The sequence below is a fragment of the Poromitra crassiceps genome, assembly GCF_964638095.1.
Source record: "Poromitra crassiceps genome assembly, chromosome: 5".
Taxonomy (NCBI): Eukaryota; Metazoa; Chordata; class Actinopteri; order Beryciformes; family Melamphaidae; genus Poromitra; species Poromitra crassiceps.
The window spans coordinates 27,320,121-27,340,415 of record NC_139642.1 but is presented as its reverse complement, the minus strand read 5'-3'; the positions used below and the strand labels follow the sequence as shown (position 1 = coordinate 27,340,415).

The window sequence follows — 20,295 nt, the reverse complement described above, 5'->3', positions numbered from 1 at the left end:
CTGTTTCCTGCCTCGTCACATCTACCAATAACAACAACGGCCTATCAGCTGCCTCGTCACATCTACCAATAACAACAATGGCCTATCAGCTGCCTCGTCACATCTACCAATAACAACAACGGCCTATCAGCTGCCTCGTCACATCTACCAATAACAACAATGGCCTATCAGCTGCCTCGTCACATCTACCAATAACAACAATGGCCTATCAGCTGCCTCGTCACATCTACCAATAACAACAACGGCCTATCAGCTGCCTCGTCACATCTACCAATAACAACAACGGCCTATCAGCTACCTCGTCACATCTACCAATACCAACAACGCCCTATCAGCTGCCTCGTCACATCTACCAATAACAACAACGGCCTATCAGGCTGCTTTGCTTACATGAGACAGCAGAATTGCGGTGCGTTAACCCGACCGGCAGCCAGACACACATTCTTTACTTTAAGTAAAGTTACTTGTGGAAAAAGTAGAAAGTACAGATATGTGTTAAAATAATAGGGAGTAAAAGTAACAAGTTGTCCGAAAAATAAATACTCTGTAAAGTACAGATACCTGAAAATCCTACTTAAGTACTGTAGTCACAAAGTATTTGTACTTAGTTACTTCCCATGTCTGCCGGCAGCAGAAATAGCAGCTGGCTGTTAGAGAGGCTGCTCTTTGTATGATGTAAATAGGGCCGAGCAGGCTGAATAGCAGAGTGTAGAGTTTACATGAGAAAACCAGAGAGATAAAAGACAGAACAAGAGAGGGAGAGAGAGGAGGAAGAAAAGAGAGAAGGAGAGCGAGGAGAAAGGGGGAGGAGGAAGCAGTGTGGCAGATGGAGAGCTACAGTAGAAGAAGAGGGTGCAGTTGGGCTGCGGTTGGGTTTCTAGCGAGTGGATTGTGCTGGTGGGTTTGAGAGTTGATGTAGCTTCTGACATTAATGACACTGATGCTTCAGCAGCACACGTATCTGACAGGCCGGCAGGAATGGTTTCAACCTGAAGATAACAACAACTGGGCCTGGCACTTTATCTCTCACACAGCCACTGAAGTGAGAGTGACTGAGAGAGGTCAACTACTCCAAACTACCATCCCTGACCTTCCACTTTCATTTGCACTGATAACTTGCAGGTTGTTAAGTTTATACAAGTGGCCCAGAAAAAGCACCATCAAAACATCAGGCCTCTCTGGCTCCTTGGCATACCAATGCACTGCATGGCTGGTGTTAAATATATATTTTATTATTTTTCCACTAAAGTTTAGTTCCAAGCACCACTTCAACTCTCATCAGAATGGGACTGGCGGTGCAGCAGTTATAGCCTTTGTAATGCGCCCATCTGGCCAATCAGTGTATTTTTTTTTCCAACACCAGAACACAGTGCCAAAATGCAGCATCCCTCCAAGTTCTGTTAGACTGGTGGTGGCTGAGATATCACATATGAGTTATTTATTATTCATAATATCATTTTCCTTCAATTATAGCATCCCCAATATGCCAATTAGTGTGATTTTTAAATGCTGCATCACACATCAAACTGAGACCAGAGATATCTGAGGTATTGATGGACAGATGGAGATATGGAGGTGCAGGCCGATCCCTAGTCAGATGCATCAGCGGAACAGTAGCCGCACTTAGCTGAGCTCGACTCGGCCTGGCTAAACGGTGTCTTAGAATCTTAAGACATTCCTAAAGAGGTACATGTAAACACTGTGGGCCTTGTCAGACCTTCATCCTCACATTAGACCTGCGACACACCCAGAGGTATGTGAACACACACCACAGAGAGAGCTTGCCTTTAAGAATCAGGCACTCAGAACCATCAAAGGACCAACTCCTGAACCCTAACCCACATACCATCACACGGCTGTGACCAGGCAGCCATACTCCCTGACCACGAAGTGAGCATGCAACAGAATGTTCAGTTGCCATGCATAAGCCACTGGGATGAAAGCATGGCAAGATGTTCTCCACTAAACAACCAGGTGATAAATAGATCTCAGCAGACGTTACTCTTTAACACTGAAGATGTTGTTATGCTAGGTGGAGATCCACCTGGCAATGCTGGAGCTCTAACGCTGCCAAGAGAACTGACAGCTTCTTTCATCCCTGCTGTGTTAATGGTGCTAACGAGCAGACACACCACCTCTTTTCTCATCAATATGGATGGACTTTTTCTCTTCACTTGCATTCGCTCTGGCCAGTTCTCATATCGACGCTTGCATTTAGAAATGAGGACTCTTGAGACCTAACGCACAAAGAGACATCGCTGAGGCTACTTCTCGGTGCTGCGGTGACGTTGGGTTGAGCTGGATGTCACTGCTGTCATGGCTCTATTGCCAGTCTTATCTCGCTCTGCTCAGGACAACGCAAGTCAATAGCACCATTCAGAAATAGCCTCGACAAAGTAGACAGCAGAGGAATTAGTTTTAGATGTGAATGGATGGAGATAGGTAGGTACTGTATAGTCAGTGCAGTGTGCAGCCATGCTCCATGTACGTAGCCAAAAAACCTGAAAATACAGACTTTTCAGATCTATAGGAAACACGTCTGTAGAAAGGACTGTTGCGGCGCCTCACACCACGAAGACGCCAGCCAACCGTCAACTAGCACGTACGTTCTGCACCTGCATGAGAGCTGTAGGACTGCGGATATAAATCAGATCACATGAAAGGAAGCAGTGTTTGCCTACCATTTTCACACCACTCTCACTCACCACGTAAACGGTTTTGGAAGCTGCTTCTAATCGAGAATGTGTCTGATACAAAGTTGCAAATGGCGCTGCTGGCGTTGTCGGTCCTTGCCTGCTCTTTTGCTTGTGGAAGGAAGGAAGAGGCGGAAAAAGAAGGAGAAACCGCACTAGCCTAACGAATAGTGTGTGTGTGTGTGTGTGTGTGTGTGTGTGTGTGTGTGTGTGTGTGTGTATGGATCCCGTGTGAGTTTCAGGTGATGTTTGGAGACAATGGGACAGACAGCAGCAGCTGCACCAACCACAGCGGACTGCACATTCCCACCATGCCTGAGGGACAAGGCAAGGTCGGCATGCCCCACTGACCTGCCAGACACTTTTCATAACACACACACACACACACACACACACACACACACACACACACACACACACACACACACACATACACACACACACACACACACACACACACAGAGCGATCTCCAGGGAGCTGGAGACGATGGCGTGCAGTATCCACTCAACATGTCATCAAAATTAACGATATACAAAGGCCGAGGAGACGGAGGAGGAGAGAGAGGAAAGTAAAAGCTGGGAGGATCAGAATGGACCACACAGCAGGGGGGAAACGAGGACGGAGTCGCTCTGGTTTCCCCTGGTGAGGCTGATCTCTTTCAGCGGACCACCTGTTGCAGAGCTCAGGATCAGATCAGGCCCTCAACACTCAGGCTCCAGTGAATCACCACCGTTAAGCCTTCTCCCATAAATATGAGCGGTGATTATAACAATGTTCATTCTGATGGGTGTGACGGTGTCCCGTGATGATTCCCAACCTGTTTCATGTCAAGGACCCCTAATTTAACACACAGACAAGACCCCATCTGATGACATGTTCTACTGTTAGATATGACTTTGTCGAGAATTCCATGACATATCAGTGAAACTAAGATCAAAACAGTCCTTCTCTATTTGTGCCAACTTCTTATAAATGAAATAATAATAAGTTTAACAAATTCATCAGTTTGCTGGTGACCCCCTCAAACCCCTTCAAGGAGCCCTGGTGGTCCCCAGACCCCAAGTTGAGAACCTTAAAGGAACACTCCGCCCATTTTCAACCAGTTTTGTATCATTAGAACATCAGTAGTATATCAGAAAACTGTAAATGGTTTTGAAGTCTGTCATTTAATTTGACAGTTATTGAGTGTTAAAGTGTGGACCAGTGACATCACTGGTCCACACTAACTCAAATTAATAACTCATTAACTCAAATCAACTCTCAATAACTGTCACACTATTCATCATTCATCTAGTTTGACAGTTATTGAGAGTTGATTTGAGTTAATGAGTTATTAATTTGAGTTAGTGTGGACCAGTGATGTCACTGGTCCACACTTTAACACTCAATAACTGTCAAATTAAATGACAGACTTCAAAACAGTTTACAGTTTTCTGATATACTACTGATGTTCTAATGATACAAAGCTGGTTGAAAATGGGCAGAGTGTTCCTTTAAGCTGCCTCAACATGACAAGTGATCTTCTCTTCTCTCACCGTGAGGTAGAGTGGAGAAAGGTCAGTGGTAAGTAGGTCAAAGTTTAAACAATTTGAACTTTGAGCGCAGCGCAAGGTGGCAAATTCGAGTGGTGCGCGACGCCGAAGGTAGCGCTGCCGCATAGTTGGGCGACAACGCTCTCCCATAGAAAACAACGGCACAGCGGGCGCACAGCTGTTTTACCATGGATTGTGTGTGGGGGGTCTTTAGAGGTAGGAGAAGCAGGCATCTGACCAGACGGACGGCAGCTGAAGACCCAAATCTAGACGGGGAAAGTGAATGAGAAAAGCCGTTGTTGCCCTCAACAACTACAGTACAAGAAAGGTGCGTTTGAGCCAGGCACGCAGTTGCTCTGTGGCAGGGCTGGGCAATATATCGATACTGTATCAATCAATATTGTGATACGATGACTAGATATCGTCTTATATTTTAGATATCGTAATAGCATGATATGGTATGAGTTTAGTCTTTTCCTGGTTTTAAAGTCTGCGTTACAATAAAGTGATGTCATGTTCTGATCTTACCAGACTGTTCTAGCTGTTCTATTTTTTGCCTTTACCCACTTAGCCATTATATCCACATTGCTGATGAATACTTATCTCATTGTGTAAATATTTTTGTGAAAGCACCAATAATCAGTGAAGGAAACCCTGCCTTTGCATTTCATTTTAATGATCACAGTCTTGTTTATATAAAAGTGCTTGTGACATCTCACTTGTGGCTTTGACTTACAACTGAACTTGGTAGAAAATACAGACGTATATACAGTATATATATCGTGTATCGCCATTCAACCTAAAAGTACCGAGATACGATTGCTGGTCCTTATCGCCCAGCCCTACTCTGTGGCCATGAGTAGGAGACTGTGGTTACAAGGGGAGGGAGAGCAGGTGCAAATGTGTGTAATTGTACGAGTGTGAAGTGTGAAGGTGTTGAAAAAGAGCATGATTCAACTCTCATACAGGGAGAGTCAACTTCCCCCACAGGAATAAAGGTTAAACCATACATGGGCCGCATACAGCCCGCGGGCACCCCCTGTGTGGCCCGCGATGGAATTGAAAAAAAAAAAAAAAAAAAAAAATTACAGTGCACCTGAACGCAACATGCAAGATACCCGCTGAATAAGTGTCCAAATGTTCATGTCATTCTGGCCAATACTCTTCTGTTATAGCATTTCAGTCTGGAATATGGAATATCTTTCAATAATATCTATGACTAAAAGGCTAAAAGTAATCTCATGTGTAAGAAATGACTGTTCTACATTGAAGTAGAAATTTAAATAATTAACTTGTTGGTTTTGGATTTATTTAGCTTCAAGAGTGCATTTTTGTTCTTGTGTGACCCTCAACACAGGCTTTGAGAATCCCAGGCCACTTACTGATACTTAAATGCTTAAATTAACCCACTCATATTCTGGTTTATTTCAAGAAAAACATTTCGGCTAGTGGAAATTCGTATTGGCTGGTAACTTTAACATCTAGCAGCCATATTGGCAGGTGGTGAAAAAAGTTAATTTCAAGCCCTGCAGGGAGAGCAGGTGGTGACATAGGAGTGAGTGAGAAAAGGATCAAATATTGGTGGTTAAGACTGAATAATGACATCACAACTGTTAATTTAAAATTAGTTATTCCTCTAAACCTGGCTTCAAATGCCCAAAATTTTTCGCGCTGGCGCCGTTCAGCCCTCAGCAAAAACTGGTAGCGAGGACATTTTTTTGTGGCCCTCTCTATCATCAAAGTTGCCCATCCATGGGTTATGGCATGACAATATTTGTTCGGCCCTCGGCAACAGTCTGGGTTTCTCATGTGGCCCCCCATGAAAAATAGTTGCCCACCCCTGGGTTAAACCAAACTGCAGGTTTTCTCCTGGGAGCAGGGATGACACAGACTTCATAACGCAACCGCATGGTTCAAATATCATCTGCGTGCATATGCCATGATGTATGTTCAAATATCTGCGTGCATATGCCTTGGCATGTACATGTATGTTCCAAATTGTCAAGGGAGTGGATCTGGATGAGATCTAAAAGAGTGTTGGACGAGCATCAAAACGAGGTTGGAGCCGCCCGTCTCAGATCACAGCTGTGAAGAGTAAGACCACCACAGGTTCACTGACCTTTCCTAATCCTCCTTTGATAAGTGGTCAGTTCTTTGCTCCTCCTTCAGCAGATGAGACGCACACCAAAGAGAGAGTGCACTCTGTTCCCCAGCCTTTGATATAAATAGTTGGCAACAAGACTCACTCCCATTTACTCAAAGTTTCCAAACCCAGCTATTTGATACACAACCCCCCCCCATCCCCCCCACATCATAAAATATGTGTTGTACATGACTTCCTGACTTTATGTGGGATGTGGTCAGCTTCCCATGTCCAACTCCACGGATCCTCCAATATTAAAACAACATAATTAAATGACACACAAAAATGGTTGCCATCCTTCAATTCTGTGCTTATGTGTGTGCCGTGCCTGTGCGTGTGCATGCCTGTGTGTGTGTGTGTGTGTGTATGTGTGTGTGTGTGTGTGTCAGTGTTCTGAGTGCATCTCAGTGGGCCTCTCCCCTCATGCCTGGTCCCATGGTGGTACAGATGTCCCCTCCATCCCCTTTCCCACGTCCCAGACCCCCAAAAAAGGTTCTCGGAACCAGCCACTGTGTAAGCAGGCAGAGGGGACAGAACACAAGCACAAGTATGGGAAAGGCCAACAGGGAGGGTATTTTTCTGCAGCATTGATGGTGATGATAAAGAGGGGGGGGGGGGGGAGAGAGAGAGAGGGGGGAGAGAGAGAGAGGGGGGGAGAGAGAGATGGGTCCCATGACATGGCTTCACAAGTATGAGATGTGCGTTGCTTGCTGCTGGCATCGTCAGGCTAAAGATAGAACGCTCTGGAAGCTAGCAAGCACAGTTCAGACAAACACGCATGCATGCACACACACACACACACGTACGCACACATACACATACACACACACACACACACACACACACACACACACACAGGAAGCAATTTGCATAGACTCACAGGATAAGGTATTTGGCAGTAGCTCTCTCCTTTTTTGGTGTACGCTGAATGTGGCATGAATGAATTACAAAAGGATGTTCTGCTGGTCTGTGAGAATATATCAATTTGTGTGTGTGTGTGTGTGTGTGTGTGTGTGTGTGTGTGTGTGCGTGTGCGCGCGTGCGTGCGTGCGTGTGTGCATGCCGTGCGTGCGTCTGAAGTATCTGTACATGCTTTGGGCCAAATATCAAATAAAGATATCACCTTTGTAAAGAGAGATCTGACAGCACTTGTGTTACACATCAATATGGGTGCGGTGGTGCAGTGGTAAGAGCTGTCGCCTCACAGCTCGAAGGTCCTGGGTTCGATTCCCACCTGGGACGCTGTGGGCGCTGGAGTTGTGACCCCCCATATCTTCAGTGCCTACTGCCCAGGTGGGCTATCTCGTCGAAACGGCCTTTCTGTGTGGAGTTTGCATGTTCTCCCCGTACCCCCCAGGGGGTTCCTCCGTACATAACCCCCCACTAAAAACATGCAGAAGATCGTCATCCGACCAGTGACGACAACATCTGAAGTTGGTCCAATGATGGTCCAATGAAGGTCCCCGGGCGCTGGAAAGAAATAGCGACCACTGCTCCTGGCCTGCCCCCTGGAGGAAAGGACAAGCCTGGATGGGTCAAATGCAGAGGACATATTTCACCGGCCACCGTCAGCATGAGTGTATGTAGTGGCCGCATGCATGTGTTGTAGTGTGTTCGTGTGACAATAAAGACGGGCTGCCGTCTGAAATCGTGTTTATGCAATAATGGCAATCTAGTGTTTTACCAAATCTAAAAAAAATAAAAGATTAAAAGGGCGTCTGGGTAGTGGGTAGAGGTAAAAGCACTCGCCTACCATCACAGAGACCCGGGTTCAATTCCCAGCAGTGGTACTTGTGGTTTAGTCAGACGTTCCTACAGACACAATTGTCCGTGTCTGCGGGTGGGAAGCTGGTGGGGTATGAGTCCTGGTCGGTCGGGGCACCTGCTTTGGGGGCAGGGGAACTGGGTGGGAATAGCGTGATCCTCCCAAAAAACGCTACATACTACACGGTGAAACTCCTCGCCGTCAGTTGAAAAGAAGCGGCTGGCAACTGCACATGTATCGGAGGAAGCATGTGCTCCCCAGATCGGCAGAGGGGGTATTGGCCAAGTACAATTGGGGAGAAAATAGGAGAAAAAAAATCCCTGTTGCCTCTATATCATGCAAATGTACACACATATGACCAGTAGACTAGGGTGAAAATTCACCGTGCAAATATTTGATTTCAGTCTGCCCTCAGGCCCGATGCAAATAGACACTCTTTCATATAGCGCTCGGTAATAAAATGATAACCAGAGCACTGAAGAAGTCCTGTTTACACATAAAGTATGGGCAAAGCAGGCTGGATGACTGGAGGAGATACAATGTTCCAGCACACATTACAAAACAAACAGGGTCTAAGGCTGTAGCCCAACTTCAAAGAACTAACAACTGAGGCTGACTGCTGCATCGCCTCACGTCTCCTGTGTCGGGGCCAAGAAGATGCACTTGAAGACACCGCAAAGACTACAGCCCACAGTCAACTAGCACCTGAGTGAGACCTAGGCCTGGATATACAAACCAGATACATGAAACATGGAAGTCTTTTCATACCACTCTGCCTCAAACGGTTTCCTAATATAGATCAAAAGTTGCAAATGGCACTGCTGGCGTTGTCAGCCCCTGACAGGAGAAAGGAAGAGGCGGAGGGGAACGATAAGAGAAACCACACTACTGTAAATGGGTGGTGTCATACAGCAACAGGCCCAATCAAGGGGCTTTCCCGAAGGCCATGTCGCTGTGAGAATAACCGTGTATTAGAATAATCAGATTAGATGAAGTTGAAAAATCAGAAGAATGTTTTGTGCGTGCGCTCTCTTCTCGTGTACTGCTTCTCTTAACCAGCTGACCAGCCAATCAGAGTGATTTCTCTCACTGCTCTCAAGGCCCGACGCGCTGACAAGGGCGACTAAAGCCAACAGTGCAGGATACACCGCAAAAACTAGGGCCACAGATGCTCACCGACAGCCCAAACATTGTCCCAGGCGTGTGTGTGTGTGAGAGAGTGAGTGAGTGAGTGAGTGAGTGAGTGAGTGAGTGAGTGTGTGTGTGTGTGTGTGTGTGTGTGTGTGTGCGTGTATGTCTGCGCGCGCGCGCGTGTGTGTGTGTGTGTGTGTGTGTGTGTGTATGTGTGTGCGTCTGTGCACGTGTGTGTGTGTGTGTGTGTGTGTGTGTGTGTGTGTGACTGCAGATCAGTGGAGGATGAGTCATGGGTGAAGATGTTGGTTGTCAAGCTGTCCAGAGGTCCAAATATGATTTTGATCACACTCTCAGCAGCTCAGCTTCTCACAAAGCTTTGACTGTTCATGAAGCCCAAATTTTAAAAAACGACATGTGGTTTGAAATTACCTCACATGTTGTTTTCTGAGCTCCTGAGTATTTCTACAGCATGATGAAACAGCCACAAGGATCTCTTTTTACTGCATCAGCTGTTTCTACACGAGGAATGCAGATTCAAATGGATTGAATTGAACCGAATCAAATCAGAACAGCTCACTTCTTGAATGTCTGGTTTTGAATGTCTGGTGGAAAAAGCCTCTCGGTACTCTTGGAATAAAAACAGATGGGACACAAACCCGTGATGCAAAATTTCTAAAACGTAAATTGATGCATCGATTGATAACAGAAAACATAAATTGATGGAGGATAAAGCGCCCTATAAATGCAAGCCTTAGTTACCCCCCATGACAAACACTAAAGATTGCAAACCATAAAAGTGAGCAGTCCAGTAATCCACTGTAAGTAAACTGCGTGAAGCCACAGGATCCACCTCAGTCTCCTGTGTGGAGTCAGCGAGACAGCGAGCCCTGATAGGTTCCACCTCAGTCTCCTGTGTGGAGTCAGCGAGACAGTGAGCGCTGATAGGTAGCATTAGGCTAAAAGGGTGCTAATGTGCTTTAGATCAGCGCTGAGCGTGCTTTCAGGAAAACAACATCTATTATTAAGCAGGCCGTTGAGGCATGGCAGAAAAGGCCAAGCCATCTCCTCTGGTCTCCACTCATGCCAGTCAGATGCATTCCCACAGGGGCACTTCAGATCCAGGGCTCAAACAGGATCTGAAGTAACTGAAGCTTCACAGCCTGTTGACACTGCAGCTCAATCCTTTTCCCCAAACAACCCCCTTAACCCCCAACCCCACCCTGCCGCACAGAGTAGGGCTGAACGATATTGACATCAAACTTGACATTATTTGACAGGATATTACAATGATTACTTACTTTGATTCAAATCAGCACTTCATATATTAAGTTATTCTAGTCTTTTTAGAACTTTTTTTAGGAAATTGTTTCAAGAAATGTGATTTCGTTAAAAAAACAAATAGATGTCAGTGTGGAGGATTTACCGAGTTTGCATAATTATGATGAAAGGTTTTCCCAAATAGCGTACAGTAGATTCATGGACCAAAAGATTACCCAGAGCACTAAAACAATTTCAAATTATTTTTCAGCTCTACTCTAACACTCAATCCAACGTCCATCATCGTGCCATAGTTGCAACCTCCAGCCCCATTGACAGGACTTGATCTTGGGAAACATCAGTCACTGTCCACAACATGATATTATATTATTGATATATAGCACTTTCACTTGCCAGAGGGACAGGAGCTGGCCCTCTACAGCAATTACCACACGGCACCTGGTAAAAGAGCAGCACTGGAGAGACTCATCTTCATCACACTGTCTATCACATCTCCATCATAAAAGTAAATACACAGAGAGAGCAGTGTGGCAAGGTGGGGCCTCCACTGGGCGAGAAGTACGGTAAGTGTTTTTCTCACATCGGCAACACTTACCAGGGGGGACAGAGAGCGCTCTGTGTGTGCTTGACCTCAGAGCAGCGTTAAGGGGTCGAGGAGCACATAAATCACAGGTCCAGGCTGGAAGAGACCCCTCAGCACTGGACTTCTCCACCAGAAATCAAAGTGCCAATGATTGAGTTGACTTCTATGGATGGATGAGATCATTCCACGTTCCTCTGCAGCCACATGCCATCAATGATCTTTATTCAAACCAGCGTGATCATATTTTCTAGGCCTTCTGCAACATGTTCTATTATGATATGAAACCATCTGCAGAGATGTCCCCTCACATAGAAGACACAGTAGCTTGACCAACAAAGTGAAAAAACATCACGGAGGGCTGAGGAAGATTGCTCTGGTTTCATATTGACATTCGCTTTCACCTCACAAATCTGAAGCACATGACCTGTTCTCCTCCTCAATGCTGTGAACTGTTCTCATGAACACTCTTCACTGTACATCATGCAGGATGAAATCAGCCAGACAACAAGGTTTTCACCGGCCACTTTGCGAAGAATTTCACATACGCAACAGCGTTGCATGTGTGAAATCAGATTTTGCGTCTGAACTCTTTCCCTGGACGTCATGCTCAAATGGTGACAGAAGGGTTAATGCCCGGGGTAATCGACGGAAGACATCTCGCTCAGGAGCCAACATGCGGAAATGTCCATTCTCATACATTAGGTATTGATAATTTCTTAAGCCCTTCTTCAATAGCCTTGTCTTCCTGCCATCTTATCAGTGTTAGAGATGACTTCTTCTTCAGATACTGGCTTTGGTTCAGCTTCTGACTTAGACCCTGCCTGGTATCCTGTTGCATTTATGTCTGTGATAGATTCTTGTTTACGCTGTTGCCAATATCACCGATTTGCTGCCTGGATGTCCTGCAGCTCTTTGGATGTCCAAAATGTCCTTCGTTGACAAGATTCTAGAGATATTCATCTGATAATGGATCAAAACAGACCTCCTGGTGGCCTGGGACCTTTTTCGCACGTCAGCCAATCTATTTTTTACCAATCTTATCTGTCTCTCTGTACTGTGTCTCCCAAATAAAGGCAGAAAAAGCCAAAATAATCTTATTGGTTCTGGATTTATTGTAGCTCTTACTAAGGGGTTGTTAACCACTTGCCACCTGAAAACCAAGAGCTAAGGTTTTGGACCACACAACATTAGCAACAGTAGCTATATCCGCCTGTGTACGTATTTGTGTTTGTGCTGTCACTCAGACCCTCTTCATTAACAACTCTGTGGAGAGGAGCACTGATACATCAGACCACCACATTCATACAGAGCCAGCCAGACCACAGACATCATGCCAAGAGCCATATTTAATAACTGGATTAAATTTGTTATGGTGCACATGATCACACCACATTTTAATCCTAAAATAGTCTGAGGCAGCCAGAGCTGGCTCACATCAAGGCCCGTCTGAGAAAACTGATCTGGAGGAGAGGAGAGGACAATTGTGGAGACATTGTAGCAAGATGTTTGCTTTCAGAGCGTTAGGGCTAATATACACCGCCTCCAGTACGGCTGTGAACAGACCCACACTCATGTCATCTGTCAGACGTATGTGGGATCCCACAAAAATAGAACAGGTGTGTAATTTTTCCGTACCGCATGTATCGCCCATCAATTAACATGGGTGAGAGTCGATCCGGCAGTTTTACCGGATCCACAACGCAGCCGTAACACATCTGGTGTACATTGCCTGATAGAGCTTAGAGCAGCTGTTTGCAGGCTGATGTGTGAGTGTTGAATGCTTTTCTTCTGGTATCATGTTATTCATGATGGAATGGTAACCACAGATCCTGACAAGTGAAATGCGTCACCACATGCAGAGACTGTCCAATGATAAAGTTATTAAAAGTGGGATGTAAATATTGTGCGCCGAACAAACAGAGCATCTGGCAACTGTCTTTGGTATATTTCTTATCTCTGTGGTAATGGTTTCCTGAGCTGTAGGTCAAGATAGGCCTTTTATTTGTGCGGATGGAGAGACTTAGGCTACGTTCACACAGCCATCCTTAGTGCTTGAATCTAATCTTTTCCCCCCTAAGTGACTCAGGTCAGTCTTTTTCATGACTGTGTGAACAGTACAAGTCACATTGAAAGTGACTTTTTTAAAGACGACCTGGGCTACTTTCAAATGTGGAAAAACATCAGATTCGAATCTGATGTTTTGGAATGTGACTCCAGTGTGAACAGACATCTGGCCCATATCTGACTTAATGCTTCAATGCGATTTTTACGTCATTCCAGAGCGACATTCATCACTATTCTGCGCTGGCGGGAGGAGGGAGGACCAAGCGGGCAGATTGTGATTACAAACATGGAGGACAGCTGCGAGGGAGCTCAGTGGAGGGACAGTGAGGTTTTAGACCTTATAAGTATTAGCAAGAAGTAGCAGCTATTGCTCCACAGAAAGCCACCATTCAAATGTTTTCTAAAGGCTCTCTTTCTCCTCCTCCTCGCTATCATCTGCACCAGTATTCGCTGGCTTCCACTGCACAATAACTTGTAAATTGAACCGTAAACAACAGATGAAACAACATCGTCAGCTACCTCCATGTTTACTGCTGTCTTCTTCCGGGTTTATGTAGAACAGCAGTGTGCTGCGTGTGACTTTATTGTTGTTCTTCTGCACATGCGGGTCACTTCAGGTCCGCGACCTGTTCACACTGGAGTCTGATATGGGCCACTTTTAAAAAGTCTGTGTGAACAGCCACACAAAAAATCAGATGTGAGCACCAAGTCAGATTCAAGCACTAAGGATGGCTGTGTGAACGTAGCCTTAGGTTCCGGGGACCAACTCACTTGGAGGGTTTTCGGCTGTGTCGCTGGGACCCGTTTCTGGCCTACCTCGATGAGGTTGGGGGGGGGCGGCGGCGGGGTGACTCGCCTGGCTGGTTTCTCGTGGGACCCTTGCGTGGGAACCCGTGCACAGTGTCTCTTGAAGGCACCAACTGGTGTTGGGTGTCGATGATATATGTATTTTTTTTTCTTTCTTTTCTTTCCTGTGTCTGGGCCTGTTCGTCTGTCCTGTTTGTGTATCGTTAAAACGTTTAAAATAAAATATTGGGGAAAAAGATGATAGGCCTTTTATGTAACAGGAGGTCATATTGGCTAATTGGATAACTGATGAATACACTGTGACCGTTTCTCAAAATAAAAACATTTCACAAACAGCTTAGGAATGCAGAACAAATATTTGCAATAGGAATGCAAGAAAGTCAGTGATATACTGGGACAAATTAGTTGTATAATAATTTTACAATAAATTAAGCAAAGTGTGTGTGTTTGACAATGACACAAAGTTAATGAGTTCTGGAAATATGCTACAGGATGTATGTAATACATGTGCCCCACATATCACACGTATATCCCTTGTGACAGTGTGGATGGTGTTGATTACACCATCTCATTAAACCTCCACACCCTTGGAAGGGTTAAGAATGTTCACCATTTCTTAAAGCCAAAAGACTGTGTACCAACCAATCATCTTGACACCGGAGTCAGTGTGACTGACAGGATTGGACAACTGGCTGGTCTGTAGCCAATAAGCAACCTATGACCCAGAACAGGGGAGAAAGCAAATTGGACCATTTCCAATAAACGCCTGATCTCAAAAATGGTTGCACTGCAGCACTGCATTGACAAATGTCTGTACTGTTACCTACCAAACTGCTCATGCAAGCAAAACATTCACCCTGCAATAAAATATTAATAACTAATACATCCTATGACTTAAAAATTCACTTGATACATCCTTTATGTACAGATCAAATAAAAGTGTGTCTCCAATAATGGTCTGTCACCAATAAATACCTTGTTATCTTGGTTGTTGGCAAATAAATAACTATAGTAGATATTAGGCATTTCTGTTTGGGACAGAAATGTTAATGTTAATGTTTTTAAATTCTTCCCAATATACAGTACCACTCTAGAAAACAATTATTTTGTAACTATGTAACAATCTTTTTCCCTTTCTACCCTTAAAAAGAAGAAAGAAACTCTGATTCTACAGTTACTTATTCCTGTTGAACGCTTACCTGTTGTTTAGACAACTGCTGAGAAAATGTACTTTGGACAAAAGTGTCTACTCTACTAAATGACATAATGAATTTGGCTGTCATGGTTATTAGCTGCCATGGTAACCCACATCGTCAGGTTGGCTTTAGGCTGCGTGTATCTGCGTATCTCAGTTGCGAGAAATACGAATTCCCCCTTGGAGTCGACAATAAAACTTGAACTAAAACAGAGCAGGCTGACGACCCACGGACACTCTACAGATCCCGAACTAACATAAACCGGCGATAATCGGAGGCGACAATATCGTTGAGGTAGACTGCAAAGCTATTTGACTTACTTACCATAACAGTGTGTTCAGCCTTCTCATTACATTCTTACATTCTGCTCTGCTGAACACTAATGGATTGAGAGTGGAAACCGAGGTGGGCAGTTTCTTGTTAGGTCTGAGACGTCCAGCAGAGTCGTCAACGAACAAACTGCTGCTGTAACAAACTGCCGGCATGCTAATTGTTTGTTTGCAAAGCTGCCTGGCCGCCTGTGGGTTGACCCAATAACACCAGCAACATGAACGCTACCTGGGAACAGAATAGAACAGAACAGAATAGAATAGAATAGAACAGAACAGAATAGAATAGAATAGAATAGAATAGAATAGAATAGAATATTGTCCATCCTTTCTCCATGGTCCAAACTCCTGACTACCTCTCTGCAAGTCTGTGCGTCTCTATGCCTATCCTGGCAGGCAGCTGGTCCCCCTGCTTTTAAAGGCCTATAAAAAGTGATACGATCCTCTGTGGGCAAACACAAACCACATTTATTACTTGTGTGCATCAAAGTGTGCCAGGAAAACACCAACAATCCAAATGTAATTGTGTGGAGAGGACAAAAGCAATGCTGCATGAATATGTCTCTGCAGCTTAACACTGTCGTGGGTGAGGGTTCGCTTGAGCTTAGAAATTTCAATACTGAATATTATAAACGTAAATACACTCGGCCTCAGCCTAGCAGACTGGTTCCCCCTGCACCTCTTCTTCACCAACTCTTACATAATCAGAGAAGAATCTCCTCACGGACCAATGATGTTGATGTTTTTGGGGCTGGTTAGACATCTCTTCATTTATCTCAATAAATGTCATGAGTTTATTGTTGCTGAGCAGATACAGCATCGTATAGTTGGTTTGGTTTGTTGTTGTAACCGTGATGACGCAAGCCATTCCATTTAGTAACAATAACCTCACTGCACTCAACAAGCTACCCCAGAAGTCCAGGGAAAGATGAGCAGAAAAAGAAAGAGCAAATACTCCCCTTCATATATTCAAACCGTATATTCAAACCAGTGACGATACGGCAAATAGACAGTTTGGTTTGATAATGGACAGAACTGAAAGAGACAGAAAAGTTCTCAAGAGTTTTGGTGATGATAGGTGCTTGCTGTCCAATCCATTCCTCAGTATTTATGGACTTGCATATCTGCAGTGCGTTAGAGAGAGGCCATAGTGTAGCGTCCCTTCATGTTAAACCGGTGGAGCAGGTAGGAGGGGGTTCAGCGCTCAGTCGGGGGTTCGAGCGCTGCATACCAGCTGCTTTCCACTTGCCAGCTTAGTAAAACTCAATTCTCCACTAAACGACTTCTAAATGACTTCCAAATGCCCCCAGTACCTGTCTAACCAACTGAGCCTGGGTGCAAACTGTCAGACAGAGAACAGGCCTGTGTCCTACTTTCCTACAGCAGCATGTACAATGTTTAGAACTCAACTAAGCACTCAGACGTAGAAAGATTCCTCATGTGATTGTATTCAGGTTGTGGCCCGATCCTTGACAACAATTTCTCTTTCTTGGTGCGATCCGATTCTAGGCCTCTGTGCCAATATGCATAAGAGTTTATACTACTGGATTATCAATCTGAAGGTTGTTTCACTAATATAACGACTTGAAACCACTACATCAGTAGAACTCAAAACGGCACTTCTTCTTTTATTTCTTGTTAGCAGCTACAGGTACTTCACAAGTTATAGTAGGCTACTGCCACACTTGCTCTGTACGTTATGTAGAGAGGACAGACTGAAGGTGTATTTGAGTTCAACCTCAATTCACACCTTTAAAACAGGAACAGGAAACAGGGGCGGACAACACGTGTCTTATTTACCGCCACAAGCAACCATTTTTACAAAATGCACACATGCGCGCACACACACACACACACACACACACACACACACACACACACACACACACACGTTTCTTAAAAGAACAGCCGTTACAAACAAATGTATTTTCCTACAGCTTATCTCTTGAAGATCACTTTGAGCTGTTGCGTGCCTATGGGCGACTCAGCAGCACGTTATATGAATATAGCACAACTGAAAGCGAGGCACGAGCTAGCACCGTGCTATCAGCAGCAGCATCATAATGCCATATAACAGTATTCTCTCAAACAATTAGCGCAGTAGATGAATGCTTTTGAATTGCCTGCATGCAAACCATGTGTTAGTAGAAAGTGAAATAGATACAGTGTATCGGCGTCACAGCAGTGAAACAGTCATTTAGAACGTGAAATAGATACAGTGTATCGGCGTCGCAGCAGTGAAACAGTCATTTAGAACATGAAATAGATACAGTGTATCGGCGTCACAGCAGTGAAACAGTCATTTAGAACATGAAATAGATAGTGTATCGGCGTCACAGCAGTGAAACAGTCATTTAGAACGTGAAACAGATACAGTGTATCGGCGTCACAGCAGTGAAACAGTCATTTAGAACGTGAAACAGATACAGTGTATCGGCGTCACAGCAGTGAAACAGTCATTTAGAACGTGAAATAGATACAGTGTATTGGCGTCACAGCAGTGAAACAGTCATTTAGAACGTGAAATAGATAGTGTATCAGCGTCACAGCAGTGAAACAGTCATTTAGAACGTGAAATAGATACAATGTATCAGCGTCACAGCAGTGAAACAGTCATTTAGAACGTGAAATAGATACAGTGTATCAGCGTCACAGCAGTGAAACAGTCATTTAGAACGTGAAATAGATAGTGTATCAGCGTCACAGCAGTGAAACGGTAATTTAGAACGTGAAATAGATAGTGTATCGGCGTCACAGCAGTGAAACGGTCATTTAGAACGTGAAATAGATACAGTGTATCAGCGTCACAGCAGTGAAACGGTCATTTAGAACGTGAAATAGATAGTGTATCGGCGTCGCAGCAGTGAAACAGTCATTTAGAACGTGAAACAGATAGTGTATCGGCGTCACAGCAGTGAAACAGTCATTTAGAACGTGAAACAGATACAGTGTATCGGCGTCACAGCAGTGAAACAGTCATTTAGAACGTGAAATAGATACAGTGTATCGGCGTCACAGCAGTGAAACAGTCATTTAGAACGTGAAACAGATACAGTGTATCGGCGTCACAGCAGTGAAACAGTCATTTAGAACGTGAAATAGATACAGTGTATCAGCGTCACAGCAGTGAAACAGTCATTTAGAACGTGAAACAGATAGTGTATCGGCGTCACAGCAGTGAAACAGTCATTTAGAACGTGAAATAGATACAGTGTATCGGCGTCACAGCAGTGAAACAGTCATTTAGAACGTGAAACAGATACAGTGTATCAGCGTCACAGCAGTGAAACAGTCATTTAGAACGTGAAACAGATACAGTGTATCGGCGTCACAGCAGTGAAACAGTCATTTAGAATGTGAAACAGATACAGTGTATCGGCGTCACAGCAGTGAAACAGTCATTTAGAATGTGAAATAGATACAGTGTATCGGCGTCACAGCAGTGAAACAGTCATTTAGAATGTGAAATAGATACAGTGTATCGGCGTCACAGCAGTGAAACAGTCATTTAGAATGTGAAATAGATACAGTGTATCAGCGTCACAGCAGTGAAACAGTCATTTAGAATGTGAAATAGATACAGTGTATCGGCGTCACAGCAGTGAAACAGTCATTTAGAATGTGAAATAGATACAGTGTATCGGCGTCACAGCAGTGAAACAGTCATTTAGAATGTGAAATAGATACAGTGTATCGGCGTCACAGCAGTGAAACAGTCATTTAGAATGTGAAATAGATAGTGTATCGGCGTCACAGCAGTGAAACAGTCATTTAGAATGTGAAATAGATAGTGTATCGGCGTCACAGCAGTGAAACAGTCATTTAGAATGTGAAATAGATACAGTGTATCGGCGTCACAGCAGTGAAACAGTCATTTAGAATGTGAAATAGATACAGTGTATCGGCGTCACAGCAGTGAAACAGTCATTTAGAATGTGAAATAGATACAGTGTATCAGCGTCACAGCAGTGAAACAGTCATTTAGAATGTGAAATAGATACAGTGTATCGGCGTCACAGCAGTGAAACAGTCATTTAGAACGTGAAACAGATACAGTGTATCGGCGTCACAGCAGTGAAACAGTCATTTAGAACGTGAAACAGATACAGTGTATCGGCGTCACAGCAGTGAAACAGTCATTTAGAACGTGAAACAGATACAGTGTATCGGCGTCACAGCAGTGAAACAGTCATTTAGAACGTGAAATAGATACAGTGTATCAGCGTCACAGCAGTGAAACAGTCATTTAGAACGTGAAATAGATATCAGCGTCACAGCAGTGAAACAGTCATTTAGAACGTGAAATAGATACAGTGTATCAGCGTCACAGCAGTGAAACAGTCATTTAGAACGTGAAACAGATACAGTGTATCGGCGTCACAGCAGTGAAACAGTCATTTAGAACGTGAAACAGATACAGTGTATCGGCGTCACAGCAGTGAAACAGTCATTTAGAACGTGAAACAGATACAGTGTATCGGCGTCACAGCAGTGAAACTTTGAGCAAAATAAAACATGATGATGACAAAGGATCATTAAGCTGAGCTAGAGAATATGGCTGGCAGCAGGGGCTACGACTGAGACCTGAGGGGGCACAAGGTCTGTCTGTGTGTGTGTGTGTGTGTGTGTGTGTGTGTGTGTGTGTGTGCGTGCGCGCGTGCGTGCGTGCGTGCGTGCGTGTGCCCCTGTGCGTGCGTATGTGCCTATGTGCTAATGAAAACTTCAGTAATCTGAGCCGTGCCCAGCCTGAGTGTGTGTTATGTGCACTGT

At 44.5% G+C, this 20,295-nt stretch overlaps 1 protein-coding gene across 3 annotated transcripts in view; it reads right to left on the bottom strand.

Moving 5' to 3' along the window:
* mcamb (melanoma cell adhesion molecule b) overlaps positions 1-20,295 on the bottom strand; it is a 52,829-nt gene that overhangs the window by 23,272 nt on the left and 9,262 nt on the right. The window contains exon 1 of one of the 3 annotated variants that reach the window (XM_083636962.1): positions 4,414-4,436. The exons of the other annotated variants lie outside the window; for them this stretch is intronic. The gene's annotated coding sequence lies outside the window, so the exon portion shown is untranslated. Of the gene's footprint in view, positions 1-4,413; positions 4,437-20,295 lie in introns of those variants that run through there. 3 annotated transcript variants of the gene reach the window in all.